Below are 18264 nucleotides of genomic sequence, written 5' to 3'. Positions count from 1 at the left end.
GCCTTTCAGTACCAGGTCTAGAGTGGAATCACAAAATTACATGCAGTTTCATTGAGTGGTGCCAAAGTTATAAGCCATTCAAGAACTTCTCCCAAACATCTGAAGTGTCCCCGAACTTCACAGGACTGTTCGCGAACATCTGGACCGTTCGCAAAAATTTATGATGAAAAACACCTGTTTTTTGGCTTTTTATGGCCATATCCCATTTCATCCACATCACCCCTCACCTCCCCAGAGATTCTTTGATGAGTGTAATGTTGTGTTTTTATATATGTTTTTACTGCGATGTCCGCGGACATCGGCCGAAGTCCTCGAATCCAACATGGCGGGCATTTCCAAAAATCTGACACACTTCACGCTTTTCACCATCCAATCAGTGGACACGTCCAATGTCCGCAGGCATCACTTCACCCTCTAAGCCAATCGGATGCCTGTTCGCCGACCGGACAGGGAAAGGGGTCAGCGGACCGAAACACAGATATCACTAATTATTTAGGACCTACTTTTTGGTTGTTTTAAAAAATACTTTTGGACGGATTTCCACCAAATTTACAAAGGCACATTTTCAGGACCAAACCACTGCTCCTGCCGCAGATTTGGTGAAAATCCGTCCAGAAGTTTGGGTTGTAGGCGTGAGCAAAGTATTTTTCCATTCAGTCTATGGAAAAAAAAAATTGGGACCTGTAGTATAAAATATAGCCCCTTGAAGTTTATAGCGCCTCACTGAATGTGATAGCATTCTATTGACAGCAATAATGTGGCATACACATATAGCCAGTCCTATGTTGCTAGCATAATGTATGAGTATGCAGGTCGGCACAGGCTGCAGGTTTAAAAGTGCACCAGATTTCTTTTTTCTCTTCCTTGAAATGTCTCATACACAGGAGACTACATTATTTAGCTAACTGACTGACTTAATTAACTAAGTACTAATCACTAGTGCTAACTCATTAGCATTATAATGTAGTCCCATGTACAAAGTGAGGTGAAAATACATATTTTGAAATTCGTTTTAAATATGCACTGCATTTTTTCCCTTCTTTTCTCTTGCTGTGTTGAATGCAGAAAGCAGGAAGGCAGCAGGAAATCGAAAAAGATACAGTTATTATAATCTGAAGCTACCATTGTTTGGGACATGAGGGTGTTAACAGAATACATTTTCTGCTAATATGATTGGAAGGAAGTGTATCTGCAGTTCTGCCACGTAGGCAGAATGGGACGGTGCAGAGTTCTGCTGGGGAAAGTCTGACAGAAAAAGTTCAGATCGCTTTTGCTGAGCTCCAGAGACGGATGATCTTGGTGTCTTAACATTGGCTTGAGAACCTTATGTTCTCGCCACACACACTTTAGACACTGAGATTACGAAGGCAACCCCTGCCGACTGGACCGCTCTTCTGAAGGAAATCGCCTGGGGGAGAAATCCACAAATCTTTTGGTAAGCAGCCAAGTTCGAAGTGAGGTTATTTGTATGTGATTGCTTGGCGAATGTGTTCTAAAAATGCTAGGTAGTTAGGATAGCAAAGCAAAAGAAATCCCTTGCATTTCATTTGTAATATGATAATGTTGCAAAGTGAATGTTGCTCTATTTTTGTATTGTTTCTTTTCTTGTTTTTTATTACAGAGAACAACACGATGTAATTGGTAAGATGTTATTATGAATTGCAATTGTTTTTAATACACACAATATAAAAGCAGAACGTGTAGAGAGTTTTTGTTTTTCTCTTTTCTTGGTGCATTTGGAATAGCATTTAGGTAGTACGTTTGTCATTATTCCCATGTAGCTGAAATACAGACAGAATAAACTGTCCTAAAAATAAGACTTAGCAGTGATAAATAGTTGTATGCATGTGTTCCCCAGTGTTCCCCAGGGCATGTTGTATGGGTGAAATCTAATATAATATATAGGTTACCGGGGGTCCATGAACCAGTAATGAATCAGTAATGAGGCCTATGGAAGCATAGTTCACTGATGTAGATAAATCAGTGATAACACCACATGCTATTGATGACCCTCTATGTGAAATTGTGGTGTTTCTGAATGTAGGTCCAAGGCTCTCTATAGATAACAAGAATATTATAAGAATAAGGAAGGTTTTGTGTATGCTGGGGCCATAAATAGAACAGGAAAGTTATGCTCACAACTAGAAATTACCACCAATACTGTATATTATTAAATTATCTAATATAGTGTAACAAGACATGGTCACTGAAAAGAGGTAAGGCCAACCCCAATCTAAATGCAAAGATAAGTCATTGCCAAATTAATTTTTTTTTTGGCAGTAAGAAAATACAGCCAGACCCCAAATCTGCACACAATATCCTACATGTATATGGTGCGTTGCAGGACGGGAAAGTGATCATAGAGCACCTACTGGAAGTGACAAGTATGTCTCACACTACCATCTGTGCATTAGAGGGAACTCATTTCATAATAGCAGTGTGACACTAAAAGTGAATTTCAGAATGTCTCAAATAGAAGCCACATTCTCAGAACTAGCGCAATATCTGGAGGCAGTTATATGCACATGGGACATGGTCATCAAATAATGCCACAGAATGGAATGACCGCATTTATGGTGAAGTACAGAAAGAACCACTAGACAGCATTTTTGCAGAAGGCAGCATAATTCAGGTTTGCCTTCTGAGACTATTAAATGCAGCTAATAAACATGCAGAGAAAGACTGTTTGATACGGCTATGTGCCAAGACATGGTTTATACTAAATAGATCACTGCGAATGCACGAAAATGATACTAAGCTGATTAACAGGTTAAAAGCTGATCTAGATGGGGCACGTGCAAAAGAGGAAATGTTAAGAGCAGAATTGGGGGTATGTCAAAAAGACATGCAGTTAAAATGTAGGGATCTTGATACTCAATTGTCTAAAAGCAAGAAACAGTTTGAGGATAATGAACAAGAACTGGTACATTTAAAAGCGTTGGTAGACCATATTAGACAAGACAAAGATGAGGTTGTTCTGGAAATGCAGATTTTACAAAAAGAACATTGGGAAAAAGAAAGTGATATTCAAAATGCTGAACAGGAAATGGTTAAAATGTTCCAAGAAAGAGACAAGAGAAACAAAGAATTCAATGAATGCCAAATGTAAATGTGTGATATGCAGGAAGTAATTAATAAAATGAGTGATGAAAACTTCTATTAGCAAAAAGAGGCAGAAAGGCTCCTTAAGAAGTGTAAGGATTTGGAACAGCAAATGTGCATTTCAAGGTCCCAGGATAGACGGCAGGGCACCACATTCAATGGAGTTGAGGTGAATCCTACTTCTACCCAAAGAGCTAGTGCCCCAGTGATTGGGCCGGTGACTGAACTTGGTTGCAGCGCATTTGGAGGATTTGATACACCCGTTGGGGGCCACCACCAATCCCATACACCTGGAACCACGGTCGAATCACCAAGTAGTGAAATTCCGTGCATAACAACGAGTAGCCCCATACAGATAATGAAATCTATCAAAGCTCTGATCAAACAATTTTAAAAAAGGAGTGGAGTGCTACATAGAGGATCACTTAGAAGCGGTGCATGACATATTTAAAGCCCTCCAGATATCTAAGGAACAATACAGACAGTATTTTCATTTAACTCTAGATGCTCCCACAGCCAGTATCATAAGGGGATTAAATGAACAGCAGAATAGGACATGGGCTGTGTTTGAATAAGAGATTAGGCATCATTTTTCTCCTTTCCAGTCATTACAGAAGGCAAAGAAAGTTTTTGCAAGACTTGAAAAGAGCTTTTTCTCGCTTTGATGTATCTTTTGACCCCAATTCCAATGAGTTTAAAATTGCCTACTTCTATGGGCTACAGAAAGACATCATATCCCAGTTGGTCTGTGAATTTGACCATGACAAGTCCCATGAATGGATTGTACACCAAAGCACAAAATATCTGAAGTACTCTATTGTCAGGTTTGAGAAAGTGATAAAATGAAAGACACTAAACCAAAATCTAAAGAACCCTCAGCAACAGTGATGGAAATCAGGTCAGCCAAAATGTCCCTTGAATCTGCTCAAAGTCCAGGTAAAAATAATTTAACACTTGAACAAAGGGGTAATCAACGAAGGTCGTCACTCTCTGCACCAATGTTTCAATCACATGATCCTAGTAATAGGGAGAGCTACATCAGCCCTAGGTACTTAGGAGATAGGCCCCGGGCAGGCTATCGGCCTGATATGTGAAGTATGAATAATAATCAGAGACAAAGTCAGGATCAAATAAATAATGGTCCCTACCAGACATTGGGGACACAGAGCAAACTTGATCCGAAACACCATGATACATGGTAATCAGGATAAACCCCGAAATGTGGATCTATTTCCTGATAATGGGAATCAACATAGGGGTCAGTACCCACAACATGAGAAATAGGACATGAGGCAGAATATGAATTACGCTCCACCTCAATACAATGATTCACCACCAACAGGGGACTACAACCAAAGGATGGGTGCACCCCGCTCCTCTCCACATATGAATCAAGAGTTCAGGAACAATCCCAATAGAAATCATTCCCCTGAGAGGTATCAGAATAGATCCAATCAGGGGGAAAACAACCAATATCGATCTAGGCCACAGAGAGAGGATTCTAGAGAGATGGAAAGATTCCAGTGTCTCGAGGCCGAAGTGACAATGTTGGCTGAGCAAATAGGAAAGCTCTGTACAGCACAAAAACAGTCATCAAAGGAGGGGGCAGAAGGCCATAGCACTGACTGGGTGGTTTCAGATAAGTGACTAAGTAATAATGATACCCGCAATGCTAAGAAAACAGATTGCCCTGACGTTTTTTTTGCATCATGACTCTGAGATTTCTAAAGATTCAAAGATAAAGATACCGGTAAATGAATATGTGACAGAAAGTGCAAATACCTTTATGAAAGAAGTTTGGTTTAACCTAGAGCTAAATCAAATGTTAGAGATTTGTACAAATGAAACAGGAAAACCTGAAATTTCTAAAGAACAAAGAAACAGATTTAAGAAAAATGACTCATGTATGGGGAATACCAGTGAACAGGGAGTAAGTGGATATGCTATAATTCGTTCCCTGGGCAATCAGAACAATAACCAAACACAGGCAGAAAAAATAAATGCTCAAAAGCGGGGTACAGTTCAATCACTGAAGAATTCTTTGAGCCACATATTTTTGAAGAAGTTAAAAGGACTGGTACCATACTAAATGATTACAAATGTACAGAGTTAGACAATGACAAATTGGCAAGTGATGATGTTACACATGTTCAGGTGGAGGATTGTAATGTGACCACTGATTATACCTGGATGGCTAGGCGAACAGTGACCACACTCCAAAAAACCTCTGAACATGGGGAAATGAATAAAGTCTCTCACACAGAAATTGACATAATGGAGGGAAAAATGTCTTTCCATTTACCAATGTGCTTAGCCAAAAGTGAAAAAGACCTGAAAAAGGTGAGTCCTGAAATCAGTAAGAATATGCACTTCTTATGTGTATTAGAGGAAGTTGAAGACAGGTATTATGCTCCCATCACTGTAGAAGAGAAATGCAATACATTTGCAATGATTGACACTGGTGCACAGGCCACAATTATGTCCAAATAATTGGCAAAAAGTATTAATGAAGGGAGATCCCCACAGAATCAGATCACAGTGAGACAAAATTAAGGTTTAGTGCATAATTTTAACGGAGAGGAGGTGCCTATTATAGGTATTACCGAGGTTGACATAAAGTTAGGAAAACAGGTATTGGTCACATCTATTTGTGGAATTCCATTTCTGATGGGGACAGATTGCCTGAAAAGATTGTCTCCTCTCATAGATGGGTGAATGGAGTACTGTGGTCCTTAAACAAAAAAAAAAAACATTGAGACCTAAGAAACTAAAATCACAAAACAGCAATATAAATGAATGTCACACCTTTGCCAAAACAAATGATGTAGTAGAGGTATATCTCCAGAATAGCTGTATACCTAGCCTCACTGTTATCTTGATGTGTCAAGATAAAATGCAAAGTGAAAATGTGAAATATATATTTAGACCCTAGGAATAAATGGCAAACTGCAATAGATGAGCACACATTACGTTTTTATTTAAAAGAGAAGACATGCAAACAGAATACTACCCCTAAAATAGAAACAGAAAAACACATTACTACTCTTGCTGAAATACACATGGAAGATGAGCAACCCTGGGTTCACATTGGTATAAATGACTATTCTAAAATAATAAAAGCCACCTTTGTGCTTGAGCAGGAAAGAAGTTTTATTAATGAGAAATTACTGCAAAAAATAATGGAGAGGGAGGAGATCCCAAAATTTAGAATATGTCCCTGGTTTGGACAGAGACTGGTTTGGACAGTCCAGACTTTGGAAACCGAATTGCGGGCAGATGCAGATGCCTGCTGAAGATTAGTATTGGACAGAAAACAATTCACCGTAATGTGTAGATAGTGAGTGGGACACAAAATTACTTTTACATGGGCAATGAAATCATGCACAGAATGTGTATGGTGTTAGATTTCCTTAATAAAAAATATGGTCATGCCTAGGTGGGCCTGCTCCTGAATTTGAGGACAAAAGAAGGGCTTATCATTGCATACAACTGGTCCCATATGCAATTGAATTACAACTGAGGAAGGATGCTATTATCCTTGCATTCACCAAGCAGTTTGCAATAACGCTGAAGTGCAAAAAATGGACAGCAGATGTAAGATTCTGGTGCATTTGTGTGCTTGAATGAATCCATAAAACAGCAAGGCATGGATTATGAATACATTCCATTGGTAGATGTTGGTGAAGGGTCTGTAAAAATGATGGTGAATAATACAGTAATGGCCATACAAAAATCACATTATACTGCAGATTTCAATAACATGGTAATTGGAAATATTCCTGAAAGGTATGTAAATGCAGGGGGTGGGTTGCCAGAATACCTGGATTCTCAGCCCAAAGGGATCTTTAAAATTAATTCTGTGTACCCTTATGATTCAAATGAGACAGTGTGGTGTCATCAAAAGGATTATATACCTTTTGACTTAAATGAAAATGAAACAGAAAATCAGCCCATTGAAGTGGAAGCTGATATACCAAAATATTTAAAAGTGGCAGCTTTACAGAGAGACATAGCCACACAGTTAGAAGAAAGTTAGAAGATTCCTCCAGTGGAAAATTTCCCAGAATTTTCAAAAATGGTAGAGGAGCAGATTTTATCAGCAGATGCATGTGATAGCGATGAAGATAAAAATGAATTGAAAAAATTATTTATGGAGTTTAAAGATGTCTTTGCTAAAGATGCTTATGATTGCGGCCTAACTAATTTACATGTTGCCACACTACCGGAAGGGTGTAGTAGAAGCCCAGTATTTGTGCACCAGTATAGATTACCTCTGGCATGTTTAGAGTCACTAGCAGAGATAATTAACCATTTGGAGTCTCGGGGAATTATCAGGCCTATTCATAGCACATCCAACACACCGATTTTAGGTGTGTTGAAGCCAAATGGTCAATGGCCCCTGTGTGCAGATTTGAGAGAATTAAATAAAAGAGTGCCAGTGTCCAGATGGCCACTGCCATTCATTGATCAAGGCCTGGCTCAGGTGCATGGCTCAAAAGTATTTACTACATTAGATCTCACATCTGGATATTGGTGCGTGCCATTGGCAGAGGAGATTCAGAACTTATTTTCATTTTCATTTGATAAGACCCAATACGCATGGGTTAGAGTTCCATTCGGGTATGTCAATAGTGGGAGTGAATTTGGCATATTTTTAAGAAAGGCCATGCCTGATGCAGCGGAAAGAGGAACCATATTTTACGTGGATGATGTCCTAATAAAAAATGAAAGCTTGAAAAGCCATTTTGATGAAATTAGACATGTTCTTGGCCAATTGCAAAAGGCAGGTGCCAAGGTATCTTTACAAAAATCGCAATGGTACAAGAAAAAAGTGAATTTTCTAGGCCATGAAGTGACTGAACATGGACTAAACCCACAATAGAAGAAAGTAGAGGCCATACAAAAGCTGAAAGATCCTAAAAGTTTTAAAGGGTTAAAAAGTTTATTAGGAATGACGGGCTATAACAGAAAGTTTATTGAAAATTATGCTGAAATTACTCAACCATTGACTAAACTAATAAAGTTGAATACACCCTGGAAATGAGAAAAAGAGCAGTCTGAGGCAGTAAGGAATGTCTTGTAAAGGCACCATGTTTAGCATACCCCATAAAGGATAGGGATTTCTTTATATAAATAGGTTTCTCTGAACATTTTATGTCATCAGTGTTATCACAAAAACATGATTTGAATCACAAAACCATTGCTTATGCACGTAAGGCGTTTTCCCAAGTTGAAATTAAATTCAGTGAATGTGAAAAGGCCCTTTTGACCACTGTCTGGGCGCTACAGCATTTCTACCCCATTGGTCAGGGAGAAAAGGTAATTATTGAGACAAAGCATCAACCTTTGCAGTTTTTAGAGAGCAAAAGAATTAGGTCAAGCAATTTAGCACAGTCCAGAATTGGGGGTTGCAGGGGTGTCGCCCACATCCTCTTTAGCTATAATGGAATCAGGGGTGCCGGGGGGTGTCCCCTGCATCCAAAACAATAAAGTTTTCAACAAAAAAAAAGAAACCAAGAAAATAAAAAGGTCAGTGCAGCGCCGGTTCCCATCCACGGAAGTGAAGGGAACTGGTGCTGCAGGGACTCGATGGCACACAGTGAAATGTGCTGCCAAAAGGTAATTAACAGGGTGGGTGGAGTGGGGTCTACAAAGACCATTTAGCTTTAGAATTCAACATTTTCGTCTCCAAAATGTTTATATTTGAAATAATCACATACATACGAGTTTCACTGTGAATAATATTAGCGGGCTGTGCATAATGGTATTTGGGGCACAGTACACCCCATTACACACTGGAAGTCACATATCTGTTGTGCACAGTGCTCCACTTGAACATTGCTCACATACTACACACTAGTTTTTACCCTTATTAGGGATCATCAGTGTAGTATAATCCTAACGATGTCAGGACTCTACTGCACTAATTATCCCTAACAAGGGTGAAACCAGGTCTGTAGTTGTCCTGCCAGCCTTGCAAATGGCTACTTGGGTTGAATAAGTTATGTATAAAGTAGCATTGCTGACTAAGACAAAGACAAATTCTTGAAGAAAAGGCTTGCATTTGGGCTAATTTGCATACCCACAGAGCGGGCTGCCGCTATAACCAAAACGTGACACTAATAGTGTGCCACACCTCAGTGCCACACAATAGTTCCTGTAGTCCATTTTCCCTGTTGATGACCTTCACATCATCAACAGAGAAAGAAACTTCCAGAAGTTCATATATATTACAGGGCCTGCGGTAGCGCCCTGTAGTTATGGTTATGTTGCTCAACCCACAGGAAGAGTACTTTATGGACGGCTTATGACCTCGCCCAACCCCCTGGTCGAATTCTCATGAAACTTTGCAAAGAAAGTATTTGGACTGTCAGATTAATCCTGCGAAGTCTGGTAAGGTCTCGTGCAGGGGGGCCAAAGTTATACAGGGGTCCCAAAATGTGTGGTTTTTCCCATAGACTCAATGGAAAAAGAAATTGATCATGCCTACAGCCCTTACCGCTGGATGGATTTTCACCAAATTTGCTGCAGGAGCGGCGGCTTTGTCCCGAAAGTGTGCTTTTGTAAATTTGGTGCAAATTTTTTGAAAACAACCAAAAAGTAGTTAAACAAAATTAGTTATATCTGGGTTCGGTCCGTGGACTCACTTCCCTGTTCGGTCCACAGACAGGTCTCTGATTGATCCAGGGGCCGATGTGAGGTCCGCAGACATCTGACGCGCATGCTTATTCTATGGCAAAAAGCGTGAGTGTGTCAGATTTTTGGAAACGCCCGCCACGTTGTATTTGCTGCGATTTGCCCTTGTCTGTAAACATTGAGCTAAAAACATATTAAAAAACACAACTTATCAAACAATCTCTTGGTAGGTGAGGGGTGATGAGGATGGGAAGAGATATGGCCTTAAAATCCTTTTTTTTGGCACCCCAGGTTACCGCTTTGGCAACCCGGGGTGCTAATGGCCTTCATCCACCATTGCAGGGGTTGGAAAAGAGGATAACGGTCCGCTTGGGCCGATACCTTGGGCTGCCGGGCCATTATCCCCCATTCCAGTCCCTGGAAAAGGGGATAAACACCACATTATTCTCATTAGCATAACACAAAATTAAAATTGAAATGTTAGAAAATCAAATTGAGTTTATGTACTTTACTGAGAAATGTAAAGTAGATGGAGTTCAGTTCTATTTTTTTAACTGTGAAAGGTGGTTCCTAAAGGAACCTTTTTTTTAAATGTTTTTATTGCAGTAGAGGTTAGAACGTTAGGTGGGGAGGGAAATGAGGAAAGAGGAACCAAACACTAATATGTTGGGGCAGGTAGACAGGGGAAGATGTTGCCCATGTATTACATCTACGGTAGTGGGCAGTGTTTCCCATGCTCCTTTATTACACCTTCAAAAGCACTTTGAAAATGCTCCTCCCTGCAGAGTGGTGTGTTGCAGTATATACAGAGGACTGCCTCTTTTATTGCTTGCAAGGTAGCTGGTGGGATGTTGTGTCCCACAGATGTAGGCTATGTATTTACAGTATTGGTTGAGGAAGATGAGGTAAAGGAATACAGCCTACTACTTGCTAAGAAAGGAACAACCTTTCTGAGATCATTGCAGTGGTTAGATTTGACATGGTGGCGCATGGAGGTGATCCCGTAGGAGTAATGTCCATGTAGTCCTCGACTGAGTGCAACGTTGCAATGAGTGCATTTCACTTTGGTAGCTTTAGCCTTTGGTACATTCACAACAGTGATAAAGAACTGCCACACCCATGATTCTCTCGCTGGATGCCAGAGGTAGACACTTCCTCTACCTAATCTTCTTGCTCCTCTTCATTGTCTTTGGAAGTACTGTGCTATTGTGTTGTTGTGTAGGTCCTCCAGCTGGTGGTGGTGGCTCTTGGGGAGGTGGTATGTGCTCTGTACTATATTGTAAATGGATAATGAGTAAGAGGAGGTGTAGGAGCTGTGCAAGGGTACATTTTGAGCTTGAAAGTTCCTAGATCAGTAGAAAATGCAGTTCCGAACTGTCCGTGAAGCAAGGACTTGATTGCAAAGTGCAGACACTTTGATGAACACATCATTATGCCGCACGCAAGCGTGTGGTCATGTGGCACTTTCTGGAAAGTCTACGATGGTGTTAGACATTTGTGGACGTTTAGGGATGCAAAAACAGTGGTAAAGATTGTAAAAAGTGTATAAAAGTGCTAAAAATGCCTCTGGAACATGGGAAATGGCAGAGTTCTAAGGTGAAACTTTGTAAATATATAGTGATAGTTATCAGTTTTATTTTCTGGATTGTTATGTTAAGTAAATTCATTGGTTTCCATTATTATTTCATATTTTATTCTTTAAAACTTGGACCTAGCTCAAGACCAGCGGAGCGCTGAACAGGGTGCGATTAGCCAGCGCTTCAGCATGCATCTTTCCACATTAGTGCAGTAAAGTCAGTAGCAAAATGCCACATTTTCATAGATTTGCAAAACTGGAGATTTGTGGGGGCTTTACAAGCAGATACCTGGATCGAGTTTCATCAAGTGTTTGAGTGTCATCTCTCTGTGGGCGAGTTGTGATGCAAGCCAGTTGGTGGATTTACGGTGCAAGGAGCATGTGCCACCATATACGTGAATCCTAACCACCCGGTACACTGGTTTGCCTCTCTTGACTGCTTTGTAAATAATGCCTGCAGTCTTGAACAGAATCCGGGCCTGGAGAGTTAGTCAAAGTACTGTGCATACGAATAGGGTGATTAGGTGAAATTTCTGCACACCCATAATAAGATGTTCTGCTGTGTGGTGGACTGCTTTTAGGGGAGCCAAGTGAGCATCTGGTAGCCCCATCAGGAAGGCATTTTTCCTATTGATGTGCAAAATGACAAAGGCCTGTACTATGGTCCGGAAGTCCTGCAGCAGGACGAAGGGTTCGATTTTGTGAAGGGTGGAGATTTGGAGCCAGGCAATTTGGCCCTTCTTGGCTATGTGTTTCTGGAAGGACAGGCTCCAGTCAATGGTGATGGCTAAGGATTTTGCAGAATCTGAGAGATGTGGATCAAATCCTTCTAGGTACATATCATTGAACCATTGCTAAAGAAGTTGTTGTTTAGCGGGGGGCCGATGAGGATGAATTTGGTCTTGGATTGCTTAAGGTGGAGGTAGGCAAGGTGGTTAGGTAATCGTGGAGATGGCAGATGCCTTGTAGGCTTGTTACTCTCATGTACAACTGTGTATTGTCGGCATATATGTGGATGACTATATCAGGATGTTTGAGAAGTGTGCCCAGAGACTCCATGTAAAGTTAAAAATTATCTGTGAGACTGGGAATTGGTTAGACTGCAAGGTGTTCATTTGGCTGGCTTGATGGTTGCCCGAGATGTAGGATGTTAAAACAATAAACCAACTCAGGACAGTGCCAGAAAATCCCATCCTGTCGCGGAGAAGGAAGCAGAGGATGCAGTGGTCTACAGTGTCGAATACAGCCGAAAATGTCAAGGAGGAAGAGAAGACATTAGTCAACCTTATGCAAAATTTGCTGGGCATCATCCAGCACCTGCATTGCGGATTTCTCAATGCTGCACTTGGGACAGAGATCCTGACTGATAATCATTAAGGAGGTGTATTTGTTCAAATCTGGAAAGCAGTTGTGTAGCAAATTAAATGTCCACGATTTTGCCAATAAACAGGAGATTCGCGATGTGCCAGTAGTTGGCAGGTCATCTGGGTCTAGCGTTGTTTTTTTAAAAAGTGGTTGTATGAGACCAGCCATGTCACAGTCATTCTCCTTCTGCAGGCTTTGAGTCCTGAACTGTGTTTTAACTTATGTAGTCCCCTGTTCCCAATATATGCTTTGTTTAGATGTTGTTTGTGGAGTTGCTATTTTGGTACTTCATCTTTGAGATTATATGCTTGAATCTGTTACTGCTGGGGGTTGGGTGGGTCTCAGGTGGAAATGATAGTTTTATTTGTGACAATGTTTCAGTGTGCTTATTTAGTCTGGTTCCAAGTGAGTTTCCAACTTTTAGTTTCCACAGTTCCTTGTTTTTACTCTATATTGAGGAACGTGACCTTCTGATTATGAATACTCATACAACTCAGTCCACTCAGTAGTACAATTTCAGGCTCTTTACAACGTCTGCATACATTTCATTAGTCACCCTTCAGCACTGCAGTTACACCTATTGTCTTTCTGAATGTCAATTTTATAATGTTCATTGGGCAATCATTGAGTTCAATTTAAGATGTGTTGGTCTTGGGCTGGTTGCAGATGTTAATGGGTATCGAGACTGGCCATCAGTCAGGCTCCCCAGAGCGATATGATTTTCTCTTCTGTGCCTCATATCTCATGTGTCATCCCTCCTTGCCCTTGTGTGAAGGCCTATCATATCCTAACAGTATTCACCATGTTCTCAATGGGTTTACCCACCATGGCCAATCTCAGTTTTTCCTAATGCAGGGAAACCCATAGTGGGCCCCCAAATGCAGGGCTCCCCAACATGAGGGATTAGCGATTGAAGAGCTTTGCAGCTTATTGTTTAAGTCGGAAGATGGGGCACAGGAGCGTTTCCAGGGTAGGTTTCAGGAGGCAGTAGCATGACCAGAACTTGTATGTGAAGTGCAGTGGAGCAGGCAAGGAGATGGAGTTCAGTGTGTGCGTGGCAATTTGGAGGAGGGTATTATAGTAGGATGGCTCACCCATGGGCAGATAAAACAAGTGTTGGGGCTGAGGGGAAAAGTGTGAGGGCAGTATGATGTGGGAGGAGGGAGCATGACTGGATGAGCCTCTCCTTAAGTAGGGAAGCGAGAGGATAGGTGTGTATAGCTGTGGATGGGGGAATCTGAATCGAGGGGTCAAAATTGTGGCTGCTGTCCTGATATCAGAAGATCATGGCTCGGATTCCGTGGATCGGGAATGGTGGGAGGGAAAGGCGGGGAGCAGTTGATAGAGGGAGAAGCAAAGAACTCTCTCAATACTGCTCTTGAGTTTTCTTTCCATCAACTGTCATCTATCAATCGTCTGGGAAGAGTGTCAGCATTGTGATACTCTGTTTTTTCCTCCTCTAATTACTCCAATAACTGCACTGCTGAACTTTTAACATGTGTATCTTGGGACTGTTTATTTGATGTTTGTGATTCTATCTTCTGCTTTTTTCTTGATGTGTACAAGCTCTGACTCTTCTGGGCTGACTGTATCATCAGTGGAGTGACTTTGCTGAAAATGTTGGGGCGGTGGCATGATATCTAATGGAAAGGGGCCCCTGTCAAATGAGTGGAACAAAATGGTGTGCCATAAATGTTGGACGGGACATCTTTGCCCCGCCTAAAATTACTCCCATGTGTATCATATTCTTCAATTGGGCCCGTCAGGTGTATCGTTGGCACCTGGCTCTGCGACTGTCCCATGGTTTGTGTGCTCATGCACGTTCGCTACTGGCTCTGTATAGAGTGTGAGCTTTAAACCGTGGGATGTATGGTGACTCCCTGTATGTGTAGTAGTATGTATTCCATTTTAGGGTGCTTCTTGCTTTCCTCTTGATCAGTGTGTTTATGTTTTGTAGTTTCCTATGCAGATGCAAGTCATGATGTTGCAGTGCTGTTGAGTATTTATAGGGTTTTGTGAAGGGCTGTTTTATTTCCTGATGTGCTCCTTGAGGCATGCTTTGAGGGCTGTCAAAATGGCATAATCACCAGGGTTTTCTATACCAAGTCAAATATTTTGTGGGTGTTTGCGTATTTATTTCCTTGTTGGCAAATGTTCCTCGATTGCTGTAGATAATATGTTTACATTTGGTTCAGTGAGGGTGTAGACAATGTTCATGTCTTCATAGTTGCACATGACTTGCTTGTTGGCTTTCCTCAATTAGGCCCATGCTGTACCACCACCACAATAGTTGGCATTTAAGGTGTTTCTGAAGATGCAGTGTCCATTCCAATGGAATGGAATCATTACTACCATTATCACCAGTAGGCTAGACCTATGCATATGCATTTCTGCTGTTGTAATCAAATATTTGGTGAGGTTACAGTGCCTATGTAAATCCCCTATGGGCAAATGGTATGCACTGATCAAAAATGAGCCTGCAGTAATATTGTAGCAAGTGAAAGGGGCAAGTATTGGGCATGCTGCAATTTGAGGTTGGGATGGTTCCCTCTTCTTGTGCTTTGTCACTAGTCCTATTAGAGACAACTACTGGGCTATTCTCTCTCAAATGTACCCTTTTCAAGTAATCTTTTATTTATTATGTATCACATTCATGCCATACATCAGTGATGACTAACCCAAAGACCCTCTACATGTCAGCCCTGTCAGACCACAGCAAATCTAATGATTTGTCCTGATTTTCATGTGACCTCTCCAAATACCTTGCTCCAGATTCTCACAAAAGAGTTCCTTTTTGGTTTTGATGCTTTTCGCTGACGTAAGTTACCAAATATCGCCAAAGGAATTGCTACAAGAAGAAAGGGGTTCCAAGAATCAGTCTTTGTGCTTGTCATGACAACTGGAAATGATGTTGCATACATTCCCCAACACACTAATTGTTAATTCCTGTTGTACTACACGGATGTAATCCACTTGTGGCTTGTTTAATGTATTTTCTCCCAATCAGGAGTACTTTCACATGTCACATGTCTGTGTGACTTTGAACACTGCCACGGAGTGACCTGTTATCGAGACAAAGACTGAGGCAGCCAGTCAGACATGCAGGCCTCCCATTTTGGGGCCTGCAGCAATGGCAGATCCCCAGCATAGGTTTAAATATGGGTCCATGATGGTGACAGAGCTCCGAGCTATCACTGTGTGCTCTCCTCTAAGCGCTCCTTGTAGCCCTGCCCAGCAGAGGTATTTAATGCGGGGCATTGGCAGCTCTGTGGATGTGCTGAGAAGCAATTCTGAATAATAGACTTTGATTAAAAACCTGCAGCTTACGCTCAATCAAAAAGCCAACTAGACCAGTGCGTTGGCTGCGCTCTGACAAACCGGTCCAATCCATCACCAACAGTATGCGCCATTCAGTAGGCTGTAAGATACAACGCTGCCCATATTGCAACCAGGGGCATAGTGGTGCGCACATTCAGAGTGCTCAAGTCACGCTTCCTCTCCCTTGACCACTCTGGCAGGCATCTACTAGATACATCCCCAGTAGTGTGCAGGATCATTGTGGCCGCATGTGTCCTGCACAATGTTGCAACACAGCGGTGCGTACCGGTGGACATGGTGGTGCCCCCACATCCCCAACCACAGGCACGGGCGCTGCTCATGGGAGGGGAAAGGGCACGTGGCGAGGCAGCCCAGACCCAGCTTGTGGCCACCTAAGTTCCCACACCTACGGAGTGCACACAGGTGACAATCGATGATGACAAGGAGACAGTCACCTGTCACAACCTTACTACCCTGAGAATGTTTCCACATTGCTACATTGTGTGCATCCCTAGCTACTTAAACATAACCAATCCGGTGTGACCTAAAGGAACACATGCAAGCTGCATATCACACAACCCCCCTGAAAATTAGGCCATGAAAATCCCTGGTATGTCACCTAAACTCTCCCAACCCCCATCACTCTCGTCGGCCACACAATGACATGGCATGCAACAGCAAAAGAGCAAACCATATGCACAGAAAATTACAAATCAGTTACGAAGTGCCACGTGATAAATGGAAACAGGCCTGAGGCAATCACACCTGACATGGAATCAGATGAAATGACTGACCAACAACCTCCCACACATACAAAATCATACACAAATGCATGCCACCAGCGGTACCATCAACAAAAGACAAAATGCAAATCCCAAAACCGTGTGCTGTGTGTGTCCCCTGCAATACACCGCTCAGCACACAGCACAGTGAGCGGCCATTCTGTTGTTGATACACCTTGAGCATCATATAAAAAAGGACAAGTCACTAAAATTACCCATTGACACATGTACACGATCCCAAAATGGTAAGTGATCATGCGCTGCAGGGACACAGCATGGCAGAGGAGGCAATCTGTGCGCACGTGTGGGCATGGATGGGCAGTTGTATGTGTGGTGGTGCATTGTGTAAGTGTGTGTGTCAGTAGGGACATACACTCAATACATGCATGTAAAATGAAGTGACCCTCACTGTCCTGAACACATCACATGTGAGCATTGCCCATGTGGACATCCCAGTGTGTCAAACCACACCAATCTCCTGACACCTGAAAAGTAAAACCAAGACAGGAACATCTATTGACCAGCAGAACACATCATGTACATAGTACCCACATTGAAAATGTCAGACAGTGATCAATCACTGTAGCCCAAGCGTACTGTCTGACAACAAAAGCACCTTCCCTCATTTCCTCATCACCTTGACCTTCAGAAGAACTGTCTCTGGGGTCCATCATTTTCTTCCTTCTAGTCTACCTGGCTTCAAATACCACAAAGCACCACACTGTCACATAAATGTACAATAGACAAACAATATTATAAAAATAAAATGTCCACATACGACCCAGGGGGAGGGCGTACCCAGGAGGGTGGAGGCACAGGGTGCACCTCAACACCCACATGCAATGATGTTGAGATTAAAAAAAAACTCCATGGGCTCAAAGCCTGCATGGCCCAACCTGTGTAGAAGATAAGTTGTCGTCCAAGTCAACCTCTGGATGGAAATCAGAAGGTGGATGTGACACAGTTGCCTGACCACGCAAATGCACAGCTTGCCTCTCGACGGCAGCAAGCCTGCGGGTCTGGTAAGCCCGGTCCTGTGTGGCAATGGCACGTAGGTCAGCATGCAGCACCTCACATAATATGTGTGCTTCCCCTTGCAAGGTGGCACGTGTAACATAGAGTACTGTCTGCATGGCCTCATATGACATCTGGAGCACCTTCCGGCATGCACGTAGCTCAGCTAAAATGGTGTTGTCAAGCTGCTCCAACCTCTCCTCTGACTTCCATGTGTGCCTCTGCGTGAGCAGCAAGTGCTTGGTGCAGAGACACCATTTCATCCCGGTGTGCCCTGCCTGAGGCTGCCATGCCCAGCCTGAGTGAGCGGCCCGTGGACTACGCTGCCTGCTGCTGGAGCTCCACTTACCTAGCAGGGGGGAGCCTGGATTGGTCCACACATTCCATGCCTTGAGTGATCTTATCAATAGCTGCCCCCAATTGCTGTGAACTGCCATACATGGATTGCTCCAACTCAGTATTCTGCAGTGG

The sequence above is a fragment of the Ambystoma mexicanum genome, chromosome 8 (assembly GCF_040938575.1).
Source record: "Ambystoma mexicanum isolate Mex_15411 chromosome 8, UKY_AmexF1_1, whole genome shotgun sequence".
Taxonomy (NCBI): Eukaryota; Metazoa; Chordata; class Amphibia; order Caudata; family Ambystomatidae; genus Ambystoma; species Ambystoma mexicanum.
This window is presented reverse-complemented; position numbering follows the sequence as displayed.